The following is a 22,024-nucleotide window of genomic DNA, read 5'->3' as shown; positions in this document are numbered from 1 at the left end:
CTCACAGTGGCCTCTGTGGTTCCACCAGGACCCAGACTGTCACAATGGACTCCTTGTTTCCATGTAGCCCCACAGTGTCACAGTGGCCCCTTGGCTCTGTGGTGCCATGTCATACACAGTGTCACTATGGTCCTCTCAGTCCCACGAGGCCCCGCAGTGTCACAATGGCCCCTTTCTGCCCAGGGCCCTGCAGTGTCACAATCATCACAGAATCACCTAGGCTGGAAAAGAGCTTTGAGAGCATCAAGTCCAACCTGTGACCCAACACCACCTTTTCACTCAGACCATGGCACTCAGTGCCATCTGCATTCTTTCCTTAAACACTTCCAGGGACAATGACACACTCACGTCCCTTGGCAGCTCATTCTAATGCCCAATCACCCTTTTTGTGAAGCATATTTCCTAATGTCCAGCCTAAACATCCCTTGGTGCAGCTTTAAGGCTGTGTCCTCTTGTCCTGTTGCTGTTCCCTGGGAGAAGAGCCCAATCCCAGCCTGGGTCGTCAAGAGCGCTCCTTTGTAGAGATGTTGCAAAGTCTTCAGGACTTGTCCAAGTTGGTAGCATATCCCGGAAAACAGACACAGAGTCAGACAAAGTAGAAAAGTACGAAAGAATAAGGGAGAGGAAAAGGAAAAGGAGAGAGAAAGAGATAAAACAAAACAAAACAAATAATAAATTCTCAATTAAAATATACATTCAATTTTGATTACAAATAAATAAACAATTTTGCAATTTTTCGATTACAAAAGAATAAGTAACTGATTTTGATTGCAAAAATAGCACACAATCAAAAAATAAGCAATTTCAGTCAATAGTTCATCTTGTGTCAATAACTTTAGGGATGTCAACAGTGACTAATTTGGGTATATCTGTCACAAATGCCAATTGTGCTAACTGTTTCATCATTCTCCAATTCATAATGTATAGGATTGCTGATAAAACAAAACCAATTAAAACCAAAATCAGTAGAACAATGATGGGATGAGACAATTTGTTCAGGACACCTGTAGCAGTAGGTGACCACCCAAATAGAGTATCCCACCACCTGTGTTCAGCATCTGTCTTTACTCTTTCCAAAACACGATGTATTTTTTCCACGTTATGATGAAAAGCTATTAAGGTTTTCTATCCGTTTTTCTTGATCCTCTCCAAAATTTCGATCAGATCTTGGTGGAGCAACAATTGCTTCACCAGAGAGATGTTAATTCCAATTGCAGTGGGCATTAGACGGTGGATCAGTGTGTAATTTGACTGCAGAAGGTGGTAAGAAGTAACTGGAGCTACATAGGAAAAATCACATCCTGCAATTCTTGTAAAGTTGCAAACACAAAGATTAGAATGATTTTTAGTATTCACTACCAAATTTTCTATAAAAACACTATCACAAGCAGTTCTAAAGCATGCACATCCATTGCCTACATGTACCAGTACTGATTCAGGAATCTCGTTTGGATGAATTTCAAAATTACAAGCATTGTGTTCTGTGTCCAAGCAGATATCTTGAGCTCTAATTGCATTACTTTCACAGATAAACCCTTGTTGTTCCCGGACCATGCAAGTTTCCAAATTGACAGTTTGCCACTTCCCACCAATTTGACAGGCCCATTCCCTATGCTCGAAAGGATAGAGAATAGCTCCATCATGGTTCAACCCCAATGCAATGATGGGGAATATTGAATGCACTGAAGCATTGTGTATGGTCAGTACAAAGGCTGTGGCAGTGTTTGTGCTGGGATCATAGGTAAAATTTACTAAGTTCCACCAGGACTGGAATTCTTTTTCAAAATCAGTGGCACTGTCCCAGACTATTTTTCGGATTTCAGTGGGAAAAGTGCCTTCCTCACCTTCTCTTATAATTAAAGCAGCAACTGACTGCATCCAGAACTGGGCCTGGATACAACTGAGAGCCAAAGAGATGTTATTTTGAGTAGCACCAAATGCATTGATTATCAATTTGTGGTCCTTTACGTTTACCTTTTCCCAACTTGGTAATATGTTTGATAACAACCATTGTTGGGTCCCCAAAGCTGTTAAGGTTGTTTGTAGGGGCCGTTGTAATTTGGTTACATCTCCAGCTGTGGTAGCAAATTTATTCATTAGTACTTCCGAATCGATGCTATTCAAAATTCCCAATCCTGTTCCCACAACACCGGTTATGTCTCTTGCCATTCGTTTTTTAGCAGGATTTCATTTCCGCAGCCAGGTTGTCCATCCCTCAAAAGAAGTTTGTAGAAAGGGTGAACAAGCTGGTTGGACTTCTGAGACATTATTTTGCATCAATAATTTGATTTGTTTGAGAGACCATGCCGGATTAAACAATATTTGTTGTTGGCCACTTTTTCTAATTACATAAGGTCCAAATTGAAAAATAGTAGGGCTTAGCACAACCGGTGGTTGGGTAGTAGGTGTTACAACATTAACATCAAGTTCTCCCCAGTATTTTGTATCATTTTTTTCCACACATTATTTTATAGGAAAATTGTACAGCAGTTAGATTTAGCCAACAGTCTTGATTTTGGGTTTTGCAATATAAAGTCCGGCCATGAGATCCTGTGCCATAACTGTATGCAGGTTCGGTGAGGGATCCAGCCACTAATTTACAAGTTATTGTGACATCATCACCTTGTGTCACCATGAAAGGGGGAAAAAACCTTGTTTTTGTCATCCAACACTAAGGGGGTGCTTCTTCATGCCCCTCGGTGTTCTTCTGTGAAAAGTAAACACAACAGAGTCTGCCTCCAGGAGGCTGGAGATTAAAATGATGGAACTATCCAGTGTGTAGCGTGGACTGGAATTCTGTTAACTTCCCAATCATTCTGCTGCCGAAAAGGAAGCCACTCTGTACCTCCTTTAAACACAGCATACGAGTCAGTGTAGATGTAAACAAGAGAGATATTCTGTACCTCAAGTTGGAAAACACTCCAAACAACTGTCAGCTCACCGGTCTGAGAGCTGCCTTCTCCCTCAGTAATAATTTGTTCACCAGCAGAAGTGGGGAGGGCTACTGCCCTGTATTTCCCCACCTTCCCCTCTCGTTTGGCAGAAGCATCAGTGAACCAAGAATTTGCTGATTGTTCAGGGGAGAAAGGAGTGGCTACTTTACTTACCAAGGCAGGTTTGTCATGGCTATTAGCCAAGCTCTCCGTTTCTTGTATTGCCAGATTTTTTACAGCTCTTTCTATCACTGAGAAGATGTTACAGTAATGTTTGATCTGGGCATACCACTTCCCAACTGAGGATCTCTGGGCCACCCCGTCAGGGGGAGGGGTCTCAATAGTGACTGTGATGTGTTTTCTCCAGAACACTAATAATTCTAGAGCCTGTTGGATCTCTTTTCTGGATTCAGGCAATTTAATTTGATCCAGGGAGGTTAGAGTATCAGGTGGAATACATGTCATACTTCCTTTCCACCAAATTCCCAACAACTTCACCTCCTGAGAAAGTTTTTGAATTTTCTCTGAGGAAATTTGCAAATCAGGGTTTTCCAAATGAGAGATTATTTTTTGTTGGGTATCCCCCACTACTTTTATTTCATCCCCTCCCACCAGAATATCATCAATGTATTGATAGACAGCTGTATTGTCAGGTTTGGGTATCTTTTCTAATTCCTGGGCTAAAGTGTGGTGGGCCGAAGTGGGGGAATGTTCAGACCCTTGGGAAAGCCCAGTGCAGGTGAACTGCTTTGGCTCAACTCCCAGAGCCTGTGCAGGAGATTGATTTGGTGCATTGTTCAGAACTTGTGGAGAAGTTTGCTCTGGTACACTGCGCAGAACCTGTGGAGAAGGTTGCTCGGGGGGTGCATCACTGATATAATCATATTCTATTTTAATCACAGGTTTCAAGTTGGAGCAGCAGTGTTCCCCACAATTTTTCATCAAAATTGGGTCTTTTGGAGAGTACATTGGATTAATGTGAATAGCTTCCTTCTCCTGTGTTCCTTTTGGTGAATCAGCAAGCTTGGAATTTTCGTCCCATTCTTCTCTTAAGGCAGCTTTTAACAAATTATTTTCATCTCGCAACAAATGGTTCTCATTCCTTTCTTGATCTAATTGTTTTTGCAAAATTTGAACAAGATTTTGTAGAGAGTCTATAATTGTTCTTTCCTCATTTCTGCGCTCAGAGCGAGTTTCTATAGCTGCCATAAGACAAGCTCCTAAAACCGAGCAGAGTATGGTTTTATCTTTGCCCAGTTTGAACTTTGATTCATGTTGCCAAGAACATATTCTATCAGTCACATTCTCCACATTAAACCAATTATTGTTCGCCCATTCCTCCCCACCTTGGGACGGTCTGGCGCTATACTTAGCTAATAGAGCATAAAATGCAGCTTTATCTGTTACAGTGGAATTCTCAGTCATTTTGTGAAGGGATAAGTAAAAACCACAACAGGGAGGTCTATTGCTTAAGTTACCACACACAACGAAACAGCTTTCGCTGTGTGCCCCCCTTCGCTTCCCTGTGTGGGTGAAGAGACCAAACTACTTGGGAGGCACTCCTTAGTTACAAAACACCAGGTTGTCTCTTCACTGCACCAAGTAGTCAAACATCATAAAAAACAACAACAACAACAACAACAACAACAACAACAACAACAACAACAACAGTGTCCCGCCTTTTGTACCAGTAGATCTTTTGTGAAATTCTGACGACAGAGCCCTCAAGCGAGTCTGGGGATGCTCCACACCAAGGTGTCTGCAGTCTGCGGGAAATCAGAAAACCCCCCATTGCTTTCTAGACAGGCTCACCCATCCAAGGTGGCCAGCTAGGTGCAGCTGGAGTAAGACTTCCTTCCCCTGATACAGACTACAGACAACCTTGCATCCCTTCTGTCTGCCAGAAAATCCTGTCTGTGGTGCCAATTTAATGTCACAATCCGCTATTAATGCAGAGCGGGGGTCGTGATGGTTCTTTTGATCTCAAAGGTGCAAACAGGCAAAATGCAGGGGACAAAATCAGTTTATTCAACAGCAGAAAATCGGTTTAATCAACAACAGCAATGCATTTCATCAAATGCCAACAATTCAGTTATGGTAAAGGGGAGAGGTATAGGAAACAAAGTATAGGAAAAGGGGAAGGAAAGGAAGGGATGGGAAAATAGCTACCAACAGACGAGACGGGCGTCCTCGCGGGTCATCCGATAGACGAGTCTTCATCCGTGGGGAGATCTCAGGGGTCTTCTCCAAGGGGTCATCAGTGGAGAGATCTCAAAGGGTCTTCCAGAGGGTCGCTCTTTTATAGTCCTTCTCCAAAGCGAGTGGCCTCTGGCCAAGAGGTGGGAAGATTTATGGACCATTGTGTGGTGCTGCAGGAGACAGGTACAGTCAAGCAGTCCTCAGTTGGTACAACACAACCTCTGGTTGGTGCCATGACAGCACAGTCCAGTGAACACAATACACCAGCACACAGTCACGAGCATCCACCTTGGCCCGGCCAGGAAACCATTGTTGGGAGTCAGCCTGGGTGGGGGTCCTCGAGGTCTCCTTGTGATGGTCGGGAGGCAAAATCGAGGGGAACTTCGGACCGACCCTTACACACGTGGCGAGAATAACTCCCTAAGCTGCAGAAAAGTATATCTAGCAAGATATTAGGAAGGTCTAAGTTTAATATTGGAGCCCTGTGCATTGTATTTTACAGCTTGCAAGTAGGCATTGTATTTGAAATAAGCAAACATTGTTTTAACCAAAGGTATGTCTGAACTTATAGTGGTTAGATAGAACTATTGTCAATATGTTTTTGCTTTTGTGATTGGTCAAAAACCTTTCAAACTGTGTTGTAACATCAGGTTCTCTGGCTGTTGCTGAGGACATGAGCTGCTGGCATCTTCCTGCTGTCCCAACCTTGTAATGAGACTGATGCTTGGGAGGAAAAAAATAATAGTAAAGCAGCTCGAGACACATTCCACATCAGTCCCATCCCATTTGTGCTTCTATGTGTAAAACCCCTGGCCTGCATTAGAGACCAGTGACATTTAGGAACCTTCTGGAACCAAGGGTCCACTACCACACTGCAGAAACAAGGAAATAATTGTTGGTACTATGGAAGCTCATGGAACCAAGCAGCCATTGTGACACTCCAGGACCTCGTTGAACCAGGGAGACCATTGTGACACTCCAGAACCTCATGGCACTGAGGGTTTATTGTGACAGAGCAGGGTCCCATGGAACCAGTTGTCCATTGTGACAATGCAGATGCCAGGAGACCATGGTGGCACCATGGAAGCTCACGGAACCAAGGATCCAATGTGACACAGCAAGGCCTTGTGGAATCATAGAGAGCACTGTGACAGTACAGAACCTCGTGGAACCAAGGGTCCATTGTTAGAGTCCAGAACCAAGGAGACCATTGTGACACTACAGAACCTCATGGGACCAATATTCCATTGTTATACAGTGACACATCATGGAACCAAGGAGCCACTGTGACACAGCAGGGCCCCATGGGACCAATGGTCCATAGTGATACTGCAGATCCAGGGAGACCATGGTGATACCACAGAACCTCATGGAACCAAGGGACCAGTGTGACACTGTGGGGCCTCACTGGAGCAAAGGACATGGTTGATGGGACAGAAGCTCATGGAAACGTTGGGACACTGTGATACTGCAGAGCCTCATGGAACCAAGGAGACCACTGTGACACTGAGGAACCTCATGGAACCAAGCAGCCATTTTCACATGACAGAACCAAGGAGGCCATTGTTGACAGAACAAAACCTCATGGAACTGAGGGGCCATTGGTATAAAGCGAGGCCTCGTGGAACCAAGGGGCCATGGTGACACTGTGGGGCCTCATGGAACCAAATATTCATTGTGACACTGCAGGACTGCTTTAACCAATTGTCCATTGTGATACTGCAGATCCAAGAGACCGTGGTGACACTATGGCAGTTCATGGAACCAAGGGGCTGTTGTGACACACCAAGGCCTTGTGGAACCAAGGAGAGCATTGTGGCAGCGCAGAACCAAGGAGGCCATTTTGACAGAACAGACCCTAATGGAACCAAGGGTCCATTGTTATCCAGCAGGGCCTCATGGAACCAAGGGGCAATTGTGAAACTCTGCAAGGGACATTATGGAGTCAAGGACTCCACTGATACTGAAACCCACAAGATAGAAATTTTTGAACACAATTTTGAGTATGTGAAAGCAGATATTCTTTATTACAGCATAGTGGTCACTCAGGGGATCCTTCATCCATTCAAGTGCACTGAGCATCAAATGATCAGAGTTTCTGTCTCACACACTGATAATCTATTCATGAGTTATCCCCATTGCCTTTTCTTTATTTGACATAGTTGGACCCCTTATCAAAAATCTTTATGTGGTCTGTCTTCGACATCCAATGTCCTTTTTAGGTGACTGTTCCTCGATCCCTTCTTTTGAATGATGACAATTTCCTTGTTTTGCATAATTTCTCTTTTTTCAGCCTTGCAGAGCTGAGCTGGCATCCTGCTTCCATTTTGCGTGACTTCTGTATGCTGGAGTTACATCCATCATCCATTTCTCCAAGACTGTGCTGTTCTTTTCTACTGTTCTTGATAAGAATAAATGTTATTCTCTTCTGGTCTTGTCACAGTGCTTGCCCACCATGAGGCGTATCTGCAGCCTTCTCCAACCCATGGGCTTGGGGTGGGCAAGTGTTCCTGAGGGAACTGGGATGGGACAGCTGGGCTGGACTGATCCAAGGGATGTTCCATTCCATGTCACACCATGATCAGAAGTAAACTGAGAGAAGCGAGAGGCAAGGGGCATATGGGATTGATTTCTTTTTTAAGATATTTTTCTTTCAAAACAGCACCTACACGTACAGAATCCACTCCTGCCACAACGTGGTTAAATATTTTCTGCTGCTAGGAGATTTCCTGTGGGTTTGCTTTTCTTCTGTGTATGGCCTTTGCTTTTTGTGGTTGGTTGTTTTGTGGGGTTTTTTGATTTTGTGGGTGAGTCTTGATTTGGTTGGTTTTGGTTGGGTTTGATTTTCCCTATTGAACTGCCTTTTTTCTGATACATAAATTCTACCTTTTCTTATGGCTTGGTTGACACATGATGGCAAGACAAATTTACCCAACTCAGTCATTTTGCCCAATTACATTTTGCAGTCACCATTAACTAGATGAGTTTGGTCACAGACTCCCTGCAATTTGGCAGCATCCACAAAGGAATTGAAAGTGCATTTCATGCCCTTATAGCGATAATAGAAATGTTCCACACTGGTGGTCAAGGGCTGGTCACTGAGGGATGTCACCAGGGAGTGGCTGCCCAGAGGACTCTGTGCCATGGATGACATTTGACCCTGATTGTTCAGCCAAATTCCCACTCACCCCATGTTCCTCTCCTGCAGCCCAGCTCTCTCCAATCTGGCTCTGAGGGGAGCACAGCAGACCATGTCCCAGGCCTGGCTAAAGTCTGGGCACACAACATCCCCTTCTTTTCCCTCCCACAGGGGTTCTGCAATCCCTGCCTTGTGCTGCCAGTGCCTGGAATGGCTGCAGGAGGATTTGCCACCTGCCCTTCCCTGCTGAGCCTGACCAGTCTGTGACTGTCCCAGTGCCCCTCCCTGCCCTGTTTGTAGACTGGTTCCATGTCTGCCCTACCCAAGTGCCCAGGACCCTCTGGGATGGCTCTGGCCTTTCCAAGGGGTTTGAGAGAGGTCTCACAATGACACTGCCCAGTCTTGTCAACATCCCTGACACCAAAGGCCTTTTCCACATCCCTCAGTTCCAGGTCAGTGCCCACAGCACAGCCCTGTCCAGGTCCTTGGGGTTGTTCAGAATGTAGACAGCTCTGATTTCTCCCCACAGACTCCCACACCAATGGTCTCTCTGTGCAGTCCATGGCTGCCCTGAGCATTTTTTCCTGGAATCTCCCTTCCTGGGATGTTTCTCTCTATGCAGTCCTAACCACAGCCCAGTAATGAATTCACGTGGTTTCCCAGAGTGTAGTGGCCTCAAGGCACTGTTTGTGCCACCAGAACTGTGCCCCCCTGCCATATGCTGGTGATGGTGTTTGTGCTCACTCGGGTTCATCTCCCCACACACACACGATGCACTGCTGAAATCTCCTCAGTACACACCAAACATGGCCTGCTGGCTTGGTCACTCAGTGTCCCTCCATGCAGGGACAAACAACCTCCTGCAGCTGGGGGAGAGACCAGTGCTGGGTGTGGTGGTTGCAGGGGCTGGTGTGGGACAATTGCCCTGGGGCACCTTCCCAGGCTGTGCCCAGAACAAAGACACAGCCTAGGCCCTGCCCTGCTGCTCCTCAGGTCCATCCCAGGAGCTCTGGCTGTGCCAGGACATTGCTGTGTGCCCCCTGCACACTGCCCCTCTGCCCCAGGCTCCTCACTGTCTCTGCTGAACACAAGCACGGTAGATACTGATGGAGCAATACTGTGACTAATGGCATCCCTTGGTGGAAAATATAATCAGAAGTTAAAAAAACGAAAAACAAGTGGAAAAATAGAATACACCAAATAGAATAACAAAAAAGACACATGGCCCAAAGCAGTGTGGGCAGTCTGTAATGAGTTCCATTTTGAATGCTATGCAGAAACAAACAGGCACTTTATTGTTTCTGAAAAGCACAGAGTGGTCATATTCCTCAGGGCATCCTCAAGCTCCTGGTCCCTCAGGCTGTAGATGAGGGGTGCAGTGCTGGAGGCAGCACCAAGTACAGAACTGACAGTGCCAGAGGCAGGGATGGGCACCAGGGTGGCACAGGTGACCTTTGGGCTTTGCAGGGCTCAGGCACAAGGGCTGTGCCAGAGCCAGGGCTGAGGTCACACTCTGTGGGCTGGGGCAGAGCCCAGCCAGAAATCCCCCCTGAGCCAGCAGCTCTGCAGTTGTGGCCACCAGGCTGGCTTGCCCAGGAGGCTTCTGGCCATGGCCTGCAGGGAGCTGCTGCTGCCAAGGTGCCTTTGGTGCCTCAGGCTCTGCCTGGCACAGGTCCCACCACGGCTCTCTGCTCTTGTGCCCGAGCCCTTCCCTGTGCTGGGGCTGGCCTGGGGCTTTTCCTGCAGCAGGATCTGGGCTGGCCATGGCACAGGAAAGGCAATTCCTGCTGGAGCAGGAGGCTCTGCCTGGAATGGGCTCAAACAACTCCAGCAAGGCCCTGTTTGCAAAGCCCCAGGGGGGAAAGAAGAGGGAGAGTCACGCTGCTTTTGGGGGTGAATAATGCTGAAACCAGCCTGCCTCCTCCATCCCAAAGTTCAACATCCTGAGAGGGAGCTGGAGCTGTGGCAGAGCTGGTAAAATCCCCAGAGAAAGGAACAACCAAGTGACACCACTGAGAACTTGTGTAGAGCTGCTGAGCTGGCACAGCCTGGGCACATCTGACTGACAGGGCAGCACTTCAGACTAGAAAAGCCCCGTCCCAAATTTTAGTGGCAGCATCTCCTGACAATTTCCTTTTCAGAGGAGTGTAGACACCCCTCAGGGTCATTGCTTGAGGCTGAGCTAAAGGACCCTGAGCCCAGGGTCGTTGGTCTGGGGGAGTGACACCCATCTCTACTTAGTTCTGCTTTGATACAATTGCTACAAGTGCTACAATTCCTAGAGCACTACATTAAAATAGATGTTACAGCTCCTGTACTGTGGAGTAAATAATTCTGATTCAGACCTTTATGTCTAATCATGATCATAATCAATCATATCCCTATGTATATAAATACTTCTGGTTTTCCATTCTTAATGTTGAGGGACAAAGTTGTACAAAGGTTCAATTCCACCTGTATAATCCTTTACAAATAAATCCTTGACAAAGTCTGGGGCTGGGATTGGATCCAGGCACTCCCAGGCTGCTCTCACAGGAGTTTAGAAAGCCTGGGGGTCCTGGTTTGGGGGAGCTTGGGGGTGTAATTGGGGTGTTGGGGGTCCTTTCTGCACCCAACAGGAGCTTCTCTAATGAACTTTGTGTGAAGCTCCCACTGTGCCCATGACAGGAGCCCCTGTGAGTGTCTGTGACATCCCGGCTCTTTGGCAGCCTGAGGACTCCTGGGGTGTCAGCCTGGATCCCCTGTGAGTGTCTGTGCCCTCACTGTTCTTTAGGAGCACAGGGATGTCCCCACTGCACTCCTGCCGCTGCCTGTGACAAATTGGCTCCTTGGCAGGGCAGAGACACCTCTGTTGTCACTGTGGAGCCCTGTGACTGTCACCTCATGAGCCTTAGGAAGATTAAGGAGCCCTGGGATGTCCCCATGGAGCCCCTGTGACTGAGTGTGACCAAACAGATCTTCAGGAGCCCAGAGACCCCTCAGATGCCCCCATGGAGCCCCTGTGCCTGCACGTGAGCTCACAGCTCTTGAGCAGCCTGGAAACCCCTGGAATCTGTTCATTCCTGCTCTGCTGAGGATGGATCCTCATCAACTTGGAGGTTCTCTAATGACTTTTGGTTCTCCAGAGACTTGTTCAGCTCTTCAGTTCAGGAATTCAGTGACAAAGGCTCCTTAATATTTCAAAACACCCCAAGAAAGCAAGCCCCTGGGAATAAATTCATTTTAAGTCTTTAATTCTTCTGTGGTTATTAATACAGATTTCAGAAATGTATTCAAAGAGAATATACCATGTTTTTTTTTTAATTCAGGGACTATTTTTGTCTCATTTAGTTTTGTTTTCCTTTTTATAGATTAATATCAGTAATCTCCAGTTGATATTGATCCTGAGAACCTCCTAATGCAGTCTGAATAAAGATGAAAATCAAGACCTTCATGGCTGATAATCAATCAGACTTTGTCCCTACCCTCACCCCATCAATTCCCTCATCCTACCCCTGGCACTCAGAGCAGCCTTGTGCAAATCAGAGCACCCTCCCCTCCAGGCTGTGCCTGCAGCTTTCAGCTCCTTGGCACCAACTCCCACCTGCTTTCCTTGGAGAAGGAGCTGCCCGAGACACAGAGGGATGTTCATTTATTGTCAGCAAACAAAACCAAAAACAGGCACAGCTCCATAAAAAACAGAATTCCAGCCCAAGGAGTTCTGGGCAATGGAGCCACATCCAGGGGTGTCCCCAGGGCTCAGGATTGGGGCCAGGGCAGTGAAATCTCTTTCTTGCCGATCTGGACGAGGCCATGGAGGGCACCCTGAGTCAGTGTCCAGGTGAGGCCAAGCTGGGTGGGAGTGTGGCTGTGCTGCAGGGCAGGAAGCTCTGCAGAGGGATCTGGACAGGCTGGAGCCATGGGCCCAGGACAATTGGATGAGGTTCACCAAGGCCAAGGGCTGGCTCCTGTCCTGGGCTCACAACCACCCCAAATCCCTGCCTGTGCCCTGCCCCTGATCCCCACAGCCTGTCCTGTTTCCTTCATCCCTGCATTGCCAGGGACTTTGTGGGACAAAGGAGCTCTGCTGTGGGGATGGAGGGAGGTGCAAGTGCCACCACTGCAGTGGGAACCACAACTCATCAGGTTTGTGTCCTTTGGGAGTCAGCAACTGGTGAGACTCAGAGGCACAGAAGGTTTCTCTTCTCTGTCAACAAACAGAAGTTGAACAGGATACAATTTCATAACCATCACAGCTCTTCCCTCAGCTGTGTGCAATGTCCCAGCAGTGTCTGATGAGTCTATAACCCAAAAGGGATTTGTGTACAGTTTTAGACAAAGATGATTCTGTGACAGATATAAACGCTGGTCAGGTGTTGTATCAGGATGCTCTGCTTTGAGTGGGAGTTAAACACCTCCAACAATGCCCTGTTTTCAAGGCTGTCACTGGTAGATGGAGGAGTCAAGCTAATTTTGATGTTGAGGAAATGCTGAAACCAACCTGACTCATTTTAACTCCTCCTGTCCTGGCTGATCTCCTTTCCTGCCCCTTCCCACCCATTGACTTTTGTCCCTCCCAGCCCCCCCAGTGCAGAGCCTGGCTCTGTGTTCTCCATCAGCTCTTGGGTGGCACTGCCAGGCTGGCATGAGGAGCCCCTCAGCCTTCCCTGCTCCAGGCTGGACAAGCCCAGCTCCCTCAGCCTCTCCTCACAGCCAAAGGGCTACAGCCCCACCTTGGAGGCCCTTCCCTCACCCTGCTCCAGCTGCCAGACATCTTTCCTGCCCTGGGCAACCCAAACCAGGCCCCAGTGACCTGGATAATCCAAGGCCTTGATGTCCTGGTCACACAGCCCTGGCCCCTTGTCCCCGTGTCAGGCTCTGGGGTTGATTTGTGGAACATCCTTGGGGGAGGCTGTGGCTCCAGGTGGACCAGGGGGATCCCAGGGGACAGGGGACCCTGCTGGGCATGAACAGCATTGGACTTGTCTGGGGAAACTGTGAGGGGGGGCTGGGGCAGAGTGACCAACCCAGTGACCTCACACAGCCCTGTTGGGATGTCACACAGCCCCTCCTGTGATGTCACAGCCTGCACTGTGATGTCACACCTCTGTCCTGTGATGTCACAGTCAGCTCTGTGATGTCACAGGGACAGCCTGTGATGCTCAATGGCCTCGCATACCCCACTCTGTGATGTCATAGCCCACTCTGTGACCTCATGTTACCAGATGATAAATTGCCCATCCCAGCTGAGCTAACACAATGCTTGTTCTCCAAAACCACTGGCCTCTGGAACCTGCACAGTGCCCGTTGTGTAAGAAGGGGAACTGGAAGTTCCCCAGCCTCAGTGTCCTGGCAGCTCAGCCAGGCTGAACTGGAACATTGGGGTCCACGACCACCAGGGACCACCAGAGAAACCCCCAGGACAGAAGAACCCATGGGTAAAGGGCAGAGGAAATATTTTAATGATTTTGGGGAAATGATTATCATATGTGTGTTTAGTCCAGGACAATCAATGAATAAGTTTGCAAAGTACAGAATATAAACAGAAATTTCCTGTACTCAGCATGCACGGCTTTGGGAGGAGCTGTCCCCTGTGTATCCAGCCAAATAAAGAATGCTGCTTTTTAATGCTATATTGGTGTTTGGGAGTTTTTTATTTTACTGAATGTTTGGTAACACTCCCACTGCCCAGGGAAGCTCTGTCTCCTGCTGTTCACAAACAGAGAAGGGTTGGTGGGAGATGTGGTGGTCAGAGGCTGTTTGGGGTACAGTGACCATGAAATTATTGAGTTTTTAAATATTCTGTGAAAGAAGGAGAAGCATCAACAAAATTTCTACACTGCCCTTACAGAGAGCAGAACTCAGCCTATTCAGGATACGGATTTGGAGATAACTGCCTTTTTTAAAGGAAACAGTCCGTAAAAACAAAGCATTCCAAGAAGGATGGAGAGACTTCAAGAAAGAAATCATGAATGAGAAGGAGGAGCATGTGCCAGTGTGCCAGAAGTGAGCTAGTGAGGAAAATGACTGGCCTGGCTGGGTATGGAGCTTTTTCCAGGCACTCAGGGAGAAAAGAGGGTGCATGACATTTGGACAGAGGTGCAGGCAACTCAGGAAGTGTTTAAGGATGTTGTTAGGTCATGCAGAAAGAAAATGAGAGAAGTGAGAACTCAATTAGGACTTAACCTGTCCACTTCTGTGAAAAATAATAGAAAATATTTATATAAATAAGTTATTAGCAAACCGGCAGACAAGGAGAATCTCAGCTCTTTATTGGATGCTGTGGGGAATAGAGAAACTGAAGATGAGAAAAAGGCTGAGCTGCTTAACCCATTCATGTCCTCAGTTTGGAACAATAAGCCAGGTTGTCCTCAGTACCAGTGTTCTCCTGAGCTGGTAGATGGGGACAGGGAGCAGAACAGACCCCTGTAATCCAGGAGGAAGCAGCTGGGGACCTGCTGAGCCACTCAGATGCTCACAGGTGTCTCTGGCACCAGATGGGATCCATCCTAGGGGGATGAGGGAGCTGCTGGATGAGCACCCCAAGCTGCTCTCCATCATTTCTCATCAGTGCTGGCTCAGCAGGGAGGTGCCAGAGGACTGGAGGTGCCAATGTGAGCCCATCCCCAAGAAGGGCTGGAAGGAGGATGTGGGGAACTGCAGGCCTGTCAGCCTGACCTGGGTGCCTGGTGAGGTGATGGAACAGATCACCTTGAGTGTCATCACAGGGCACCTACAGGATGGCTGAGGGATCAGAGCCAGCCAGCGTGGATTTCAATATCTGCACTGATGATCTGGATGAGGACATTGAGTGCAGCATCAGCAAATGTGCAGATGGCACCAAGCTGGGTGTGAGTGTGGATGTGCTGGGGGGTTTGAGGGCTCTGCAGAGGGACTCAGACACCACTGTGACACTGACACTGCAGGGTGTCATGGCACCAAGAAACTATTGTGACACCCAGGGACTCCATGGAACCAAAGGGACATTGTGAAACTGGGAGGCCTCATGAAATTGTGACACTCAAGGGCTGTATGGAACTGTGCTGACATTAAGCTGGGTGTGAGTGTGGATCTTCTGGAAGGTTGGAGGGCTGGATAGGCTGGATCCAGGACCCAAATCCAACAAGGTGAGGTTTAACAAGACCAGGTGCCAGATCCTGCACTTTGGCCACAACAACCCCTGCAGTGATCCAGGCTGCGGACAGAGTGGCTGGACAAAAGACAGGCAAAAAGGGACCTGGGGACACTGATGGACAGCAGGCTGGACATGAGCCAGCAGTGTGCCCAGGTGGCCAAGAAAGCCAATGGCTCCCGGCCTGGATCAGGAATGGTGTGGCCAGCAGGAGCAGGGCAGTGATTCTTCCCCTGTGCTCAGCACTGCTTGGGCAGCACCTCGAGTGCTGTGTCCAGTTCTGGGCCCTTCAATTTAGGAAGGACATGGAGGGTCTGGAGCGTGTCCAGAGAAGGGCAACAATGCTGATGAGGGGTCTGGAACACAAGTCCTTGGAGGAATGGCTGAGGGAGCTGTGGTTGTTTAACATGGAGAAGAGAGGGCTCAGGGAGAGAAGGTGGTGTCAGGGCACAGATTGGACTGGATGACCTCCTAGGTCTTTTCCAGCTCTGCTGATTCCGTGATTCTCTGAAACCACCCTGGAGCAGTTGCAGGATGAGCCCTGGGCCTCCTCTTCACAAGGTCCAGCAGCCCAGGTCCCTCAGCTTCTCCACACTGGCCCCAAAGCCCATCCTGTCAGTCCTGCAGAGCCTCTCCAGCCCCTCCTCATTGCCCACAACAGGGAGCCCCACACCCAGACACAGCAGCCCAGATGTGCCCCCCTGGCCTGTGGTGCCTCTGGCAAGGGAGCAGCACAAGGCACTACAGGACCCTGCAGACAATTCCTGAAGCACTTGGAGGATGATCCTGCTCCCCAAGGGATGTTCCCATGGTGCCAGCTCAGAAACGGAAATAAGGAGTAGGGCCAGAAGGGCAAGGGGAAACAGGGATGGGCTGTTTTCAAGGGAGGGGACAGGGATGAGCAAGAGGAAGAAATCTGGATCAGGAAAGAGTAAAGAAAGCAAAGGTGAAACCAAGGAAATGCTCAGGGCAGGTTGGGGGTGGCTGCCACGCAGCCCTGGCTCTGAGCAGCAACATCTGCAGTGGGACAGGAAACTCACAGCTCATGGGAACACACTTCCTGGCTGACTTCAGAGGCCACAACAAACCTGAGTGGTTTTGCTGCCATCCCCCAGCCCTTGCTGGCCCCAGGGGCTGATGGCATTTGTGCTCACTCAGCTCCATGTCCCCACAGCAGCACCATGGGGGTGCTGACCCTGCTGTGTGCAATGCAAACAGGGGCTCCTGAGCCAGTGCTGCCGTGTGTGTGCCTGCAAGGATGCGGCTCCTGTGTGAGCTGGGGGAGAGGCCAGGGCTGCAGAGGGGGGATGTTGTTGGCACGTGCATGAGGACACTCTGGGACGCTGCCCTGGGGTGTCCAGCGCAGTGGGGATGGATCAGCCCCTGCTCTGCTGCTCCTTGCCAGGGTGTCCCCCTTGCAGGCACCTTGCAGAGCACCAGCCATGCTGTTTGTCCCCAGCCTGCCCACAGCCAGCCTGAGGCTGCTCCCGGGGCTTTTCTCTGCTCAGCATTGGGCTGGCCAAGTGTTGTGGAGAGAGCCTGGCCAAGGAGCCTGGAGCCCCCAGGCCCTGGCCTGAGGCATCAGTGCTGCCCCAGCAGTGCCCATGGCCTGTCCCTGCTGCAGCCCCGGCACTGCCACCCCCAGGGCTGTGCCCGGCCCCGAGAGCACTCAGGCCCTGCAGCAACACGAGGGCCAGGAGGGCAGCGGGGCAGTGGCACGGGAGCAGCACTGGCAACACCAAGTGCTGCTGCTGCTGCTGGGCACAGCTGCTGTGCCAGCACTGATCTGCCCCCAGCTCTGCACACAGACGTTGCTGCTGAAGCTCCAGAGAAGGGAAAAAAGGGACATCTCTGGAGAAAACTTTGCTGGGGAGAGATTCTTTAGTTCATCTAAAGAATCCAAGAGCACAGCACCTTATTTACAGTCTGTGGCCACAGGGAAGGTGGAGAGAAAGAAAATGAGAAACAGCATGAACAATGCAATTTCTTTAAGGATTATAGAAAAAAACTAAAACAAAGACAATAACCTCCAAAATGAAACCAACATGAATTTTCAAGGTTGGCTTTTATTACAAAGTATTTGCAGAAATTGACCACAGGTTACAGTTTCTTACATGCTCCAGTCATCAATGTCCACACAGCATCGTTGAGCTCCTGGTTCCTCAGGCTGTAGATGAGTGGGTTCAGAGTTGGAGGCACCACCGAGTACAGAACTGACAGTGCCAGATCCAGGGATGGGGAGGAGATGGAGGGGGGCTTCAGGTAGGCAAAAAACCCAGTGGTAACCAACAGGGAGACCACGGCCAGGTGAGGGAGGCAGGTGGAAAAGGCTTTGTGCCGTCCCTGCTCAGAGGGGATCCTCAGCACAGCACTGAAGATCTGCACATAGGAGAAAACTATGAACACAAAACACCCGAGTACTATACAGACACTAACTGCAAGAAGCCCAACTTCCCTGAGGTAGGAGTGTGAGCAGGAGAGTTTGAGGATCTGGGGGATTTCACAGTAGAACTGGCTTAGGGCATTTCCATGGCACAGGGGCAGGGAAAATATATTGGCCGTGTGCAGCAGAGCATTGAGAAAGGCACTGGCCCAGGCAGCTGCTGCCATGTGGGCACAAGCTCTGCTGCCCAGGAGGGTCCCATAGTGCAGGGGTTTGCAGATGGACACGTAGCGGTCGTAGCACATGATGGTCAGGACGGAAAACTCTGCTGAGATGAAGAACATAAAGAAAAAGAGCTGAGCAGCACATCCTGGGTAGGAGATGTTGCTGGTGTCCCAGAGGGAATTGTGCATGGCTTTGGGGACAGTGGTGAAGATGCAGCCCATGTCAGTGAGGGCCAGGTTGAGCAGGAAGAAGAACATGGGGGTGTGCAGGTGGTGGCCGCAGGCTACGGCGCTGATGATGAGGCCGTTGGCCAGGAGGGCAGCCAGGGAGATGGCCAGGAAGAGGCAGAAGTGCAGGAGCTGCAGCTGCCGCGTGTCTGCCAATGGCAGCAGGAGGAAGTGGCTGATGGAGCTGCTGTTGGACATTTCCTGTGTCTTGGCATGGGAATCTGTAAGAAAAGTAATCATGGAATAGTTCAGTTTGGAGAGGATTTTAAATATCAAAGCCCAACTTGGTGTCACTTTCCCCCCACTGCCTGCCCAGGGCTCTGCTGCCTGGAGCTGTCCCTGCCAGCAGCTGCTTTCCTGTGCCCAGGGCTGGGCCCTGCCAGTGCTGCCAGAGCCCAGCCCAGCCCTGGGGGCTCAGCTCTGACCTGCAGACCCCTCCCAGCACAGGACACTGCCCAGGGTCAGCTCTGCCTCTGCAGGCTCTGATGGCAATGTCAGAGCTACCCTGAGGAGGCTGGAAAAGTGACACTGATGCTTCCTCTATGGGGCCCTGTGCTGATTTCTTTCTTTGCCTGGTTTATTGAGATCTATCGGAATTTTTAAAAATTCTTCTCAACCTGAACTGAGAGATGAATATCAATGTGCAATCTCCCAGCAATGCAACCCAGTGCAGCAGATTAAAAAAGCAGGACTTTCCCTTTGATGCAGCCCCTGCCTCACCTTGCTCTCTGTATAGTCTCCTTGGAAATGTTCTGAAGTCAAATGTCATGCTAAGAGCAGCCCTGCACTATCCTCATTACACAAGGACAACATTTCCAAGCCTAACCAGCTCTCTCCTTCCACCCAGACCTTGTCCCCCAGTGCTGGGAGCAGCTCCCAGGGCTGGCTGAGAGCTGTCCCTGGCAGGCAGCAGAGTCCCTGCCCCAGCACAGCGCCCTGGGCTGCAGGACCCTGCTCTGCACCACAGCCCTGGGCACCCCTGGCTGCTCTACACAAGAGATCATCAGAGAATGTACTCACACAGTCTGCAGGCATTGGGATGTTCCAGCTTTAGGAGATGGATCCAGGAGCTGCAGCTGCATTGTCCTGCAGCCAGAGGTTTCCTGTGTCAAGGGCTGGGAGTGATTCTGCCCCAGGCACTTGTGAGCATCTTCCCAGCCCTGACTGATTGAAGCTCTCTGTGCCTCTGTGCTGTGCCCAGGGTGGCTGCAGGCAGTGCCCCAGCCCTGCTGGGCTGGGAGAAGAGCTGCTCATCAAGAGAAATGTGTTTTTGAAGCTCTTCTTGGTTGCCAGGAGCTGTCTATTTGCCAGGAGCCCAGCCCAGCTCATCAGCACAGACACAGCACAAGGACTTTAATGACCCTCTTGGGGTGCTTGTGCTGAGGCCCTGGGCATCAGTCCCTGAGAGGGAGATGAAGAAACCTCTCAAGAACTCCAAGTCTGAATCAAACTCCAAAGTTTCCTAATGTTTTAATGGGTCCCACTGAGGGACACAACTGAGAAAGTGTCCCCAGGTTCCAGTTAGAGCAGGAAATTGGAGGCAGAGATGACAGGTGGAGACAAAGAGAAGCCAAGTCTTGGTGCCCTGGGGCACAGCAGGGTCTGTGCCACCAAGGGCTGGGAGGAGACACCTTGTCCTGAGCCACTGGGGCCTCCTGGCACAGCCCCAGCAAGGCTGGCCACTGTCACCCCTTGTCTTGCCCTCAGCATCCCCCCACATCCCAGTGGCCTCAGGGATGTGCTGGGACGAGTCCCTGGGGAGCCTTGGTCAGGAATGGCCCTGGGGGCTCCTTCATGCTCCCAGGGACTGCAGGTTTTTCAGAGGACTTTGGATTTTGCTTTTGCCTTGGATTCTGTGAGAGCTTTGTGCAATCATGGCCTCCAATTACCTGCTTTAATTAGTCCCTTGAGAGACTTTGTCAGTAACAACACTAAGTGGGGCTGATTAATGCTTCAAGATACTTCAGTTTTTTTAAGGTATTTGGAGGTTCCCTTTTGACACCAACTCTTCTAGTAGTTTATGCAATCATGGCCCCAATTATCTACTTTAATTAGTCCCTTGAGAGCTTTATATTGACACTCAGTGGGTCTCAATAATACATTGAGATACTCAAGGTTTTCAAAGGTAGTTTGGATTTTCCTTTCCTCTCTGACTCTCTGAGAGGGTTTTGGGCGATCCTGGCATCCAGTTCTTTCCTCCAAGGAGTCCATGAGGAGCCTGTGTTGGGGATGGACTTCAGTGAGACCCATTAATACTTTGAGACACTTTGGGTTTTTCTTCTGCCTTGGACTCCTGGAAAGGTTTGTGCAATCTCCTCTCCAGTCCTGAGGTTCAAGGCCCCAGCACCAAATGCACCACGGGGCTGATTGGGGTCAAGCAAGTCCTGACAAACCATGGCTCTGCCTTGATTTCCCTCTGGTGAAGTTCATTCATTAGAAATATTTTCAAAGCTAGTTATGGAGAAATATTTCCAAGTGATTCTAAGAAATACACATTCCTATTTTGAAGACTGTATTTCATTGCTATTTTCTTTAGAGCAGAGGTGATTCCAGCATTCTGTGATTGATATTGATGCAGGGTCTCTCCTCAGCTCTGGCCTGCTCACAGAAGCTGTGCCTTGAGGTTTGACTCAGTGTGGACAACCTTGCTACACATTCCCCACCCCCATCCTGTCTGTCCTCACTCACCTGGCACCTGCTTTACTTGAAGAACTGGCTGCACACAGGCCAAAAGGAGTGTTCCCCCCCCCTTTTTTTTTTTCTGTTTTGAATCAATCTACAACTCCGTAATGTCCCCATTGAAAACAGACACCTTCTATTAGTGTGTGCTAAAGCCAAGGTGCCACCAAGCAGCTTCCCCTTCCCCAAGGCAGAACCCTGCAAGAAATGTTTGAATCCTTTGGACTCCTTGGTTCCCTGAGGCCTTGCAGTGTCACAAAGGCCCCTTGGCTCTGCACTGTCACAATGGAGATTTGGGTCCATGGTGTCCCACAGTGTCACAATGCTCTTTTGGGTTCCATGAGGCCATGTTCTATCACAATGGACTTTTGGTTCCTCGAGGTTCCATACTCTCAACAATGGTCTCTGTAGTTCCAGAGTGTCACAATGGACTCTTGGTTCCAGGTGGCCCCACAGTGTCACCGTGGTCTCCTTGGTTCCACAAGGCCGTGCAGTGTCACAATGGCTCACAGGTTCCATGAGGCCCCACAATGTCACAGTGGCCCCTTGGTCCCATGAGTTTCCCCAGTGTCACAATGGTTCCTTGGCTCCACGTGGCCCAGGTGTCTCACAATGGACTCTTGGTTCCGTGGGGCCCCGCAGTGTCACAGGGGTTTCCTTGGTTCTGTCGGGTCACAATGGACACTGCAGCGCCCCCTGCTGGCCGGGAGGACCTGGCACTGTGCGAGCACCTCCTGGTGGCTGACCCCTGCAACTGTGAGTGGCTTGTACTGGTTTGTACTGGTTTGTACTGGGATGGGGTGCTGGGGTGTTACTGGTTTATACTGGGTTCCACTGGGAAAGGGAGCAGGGTTCTATGAGTGCCCCCTGCTGGCTGGGAGGACCTAGTGGCCTACTGTGCGTTATACTGGGTTATACTGGTTTGTACTGGGTTGGGGTGCTGGGGGTGACTGGATTGTAGTGGTTTGTACTGGCTTATACAGAGATCTTCTGGATTTTACTGGGTTAAACTGGGGTGTACTGGATTATAGTAGGAGGGAGCTTGGGGATGCTTGGCACTCCACTGGGAGCAACTTCTGGGGATGCTGGCCTTACTGGTTTATACTGGGATGGAACTTGGGACCTACT

The sequence above is a fragment of the Sturnus vulgaris genome, unplaced genomic scaffold, assembly GCF_052056855.1.
Source record: "Sturnus vulgaris isolate bStuVul1 unplaced genomic scaffold, bStuVul1.hap1 Scaffold_157, whole genome shotgun sequence".
Taxonomy (NCBI): domain Eukaryota; kingdom Metazoa; phylum Chordata; class Aves; order Passeriformes; family Sturnidae; genus Sturnus; species Sturnus vulgaris.
This window is presented reverse-complemented; position numbering follows the sequence as displayed.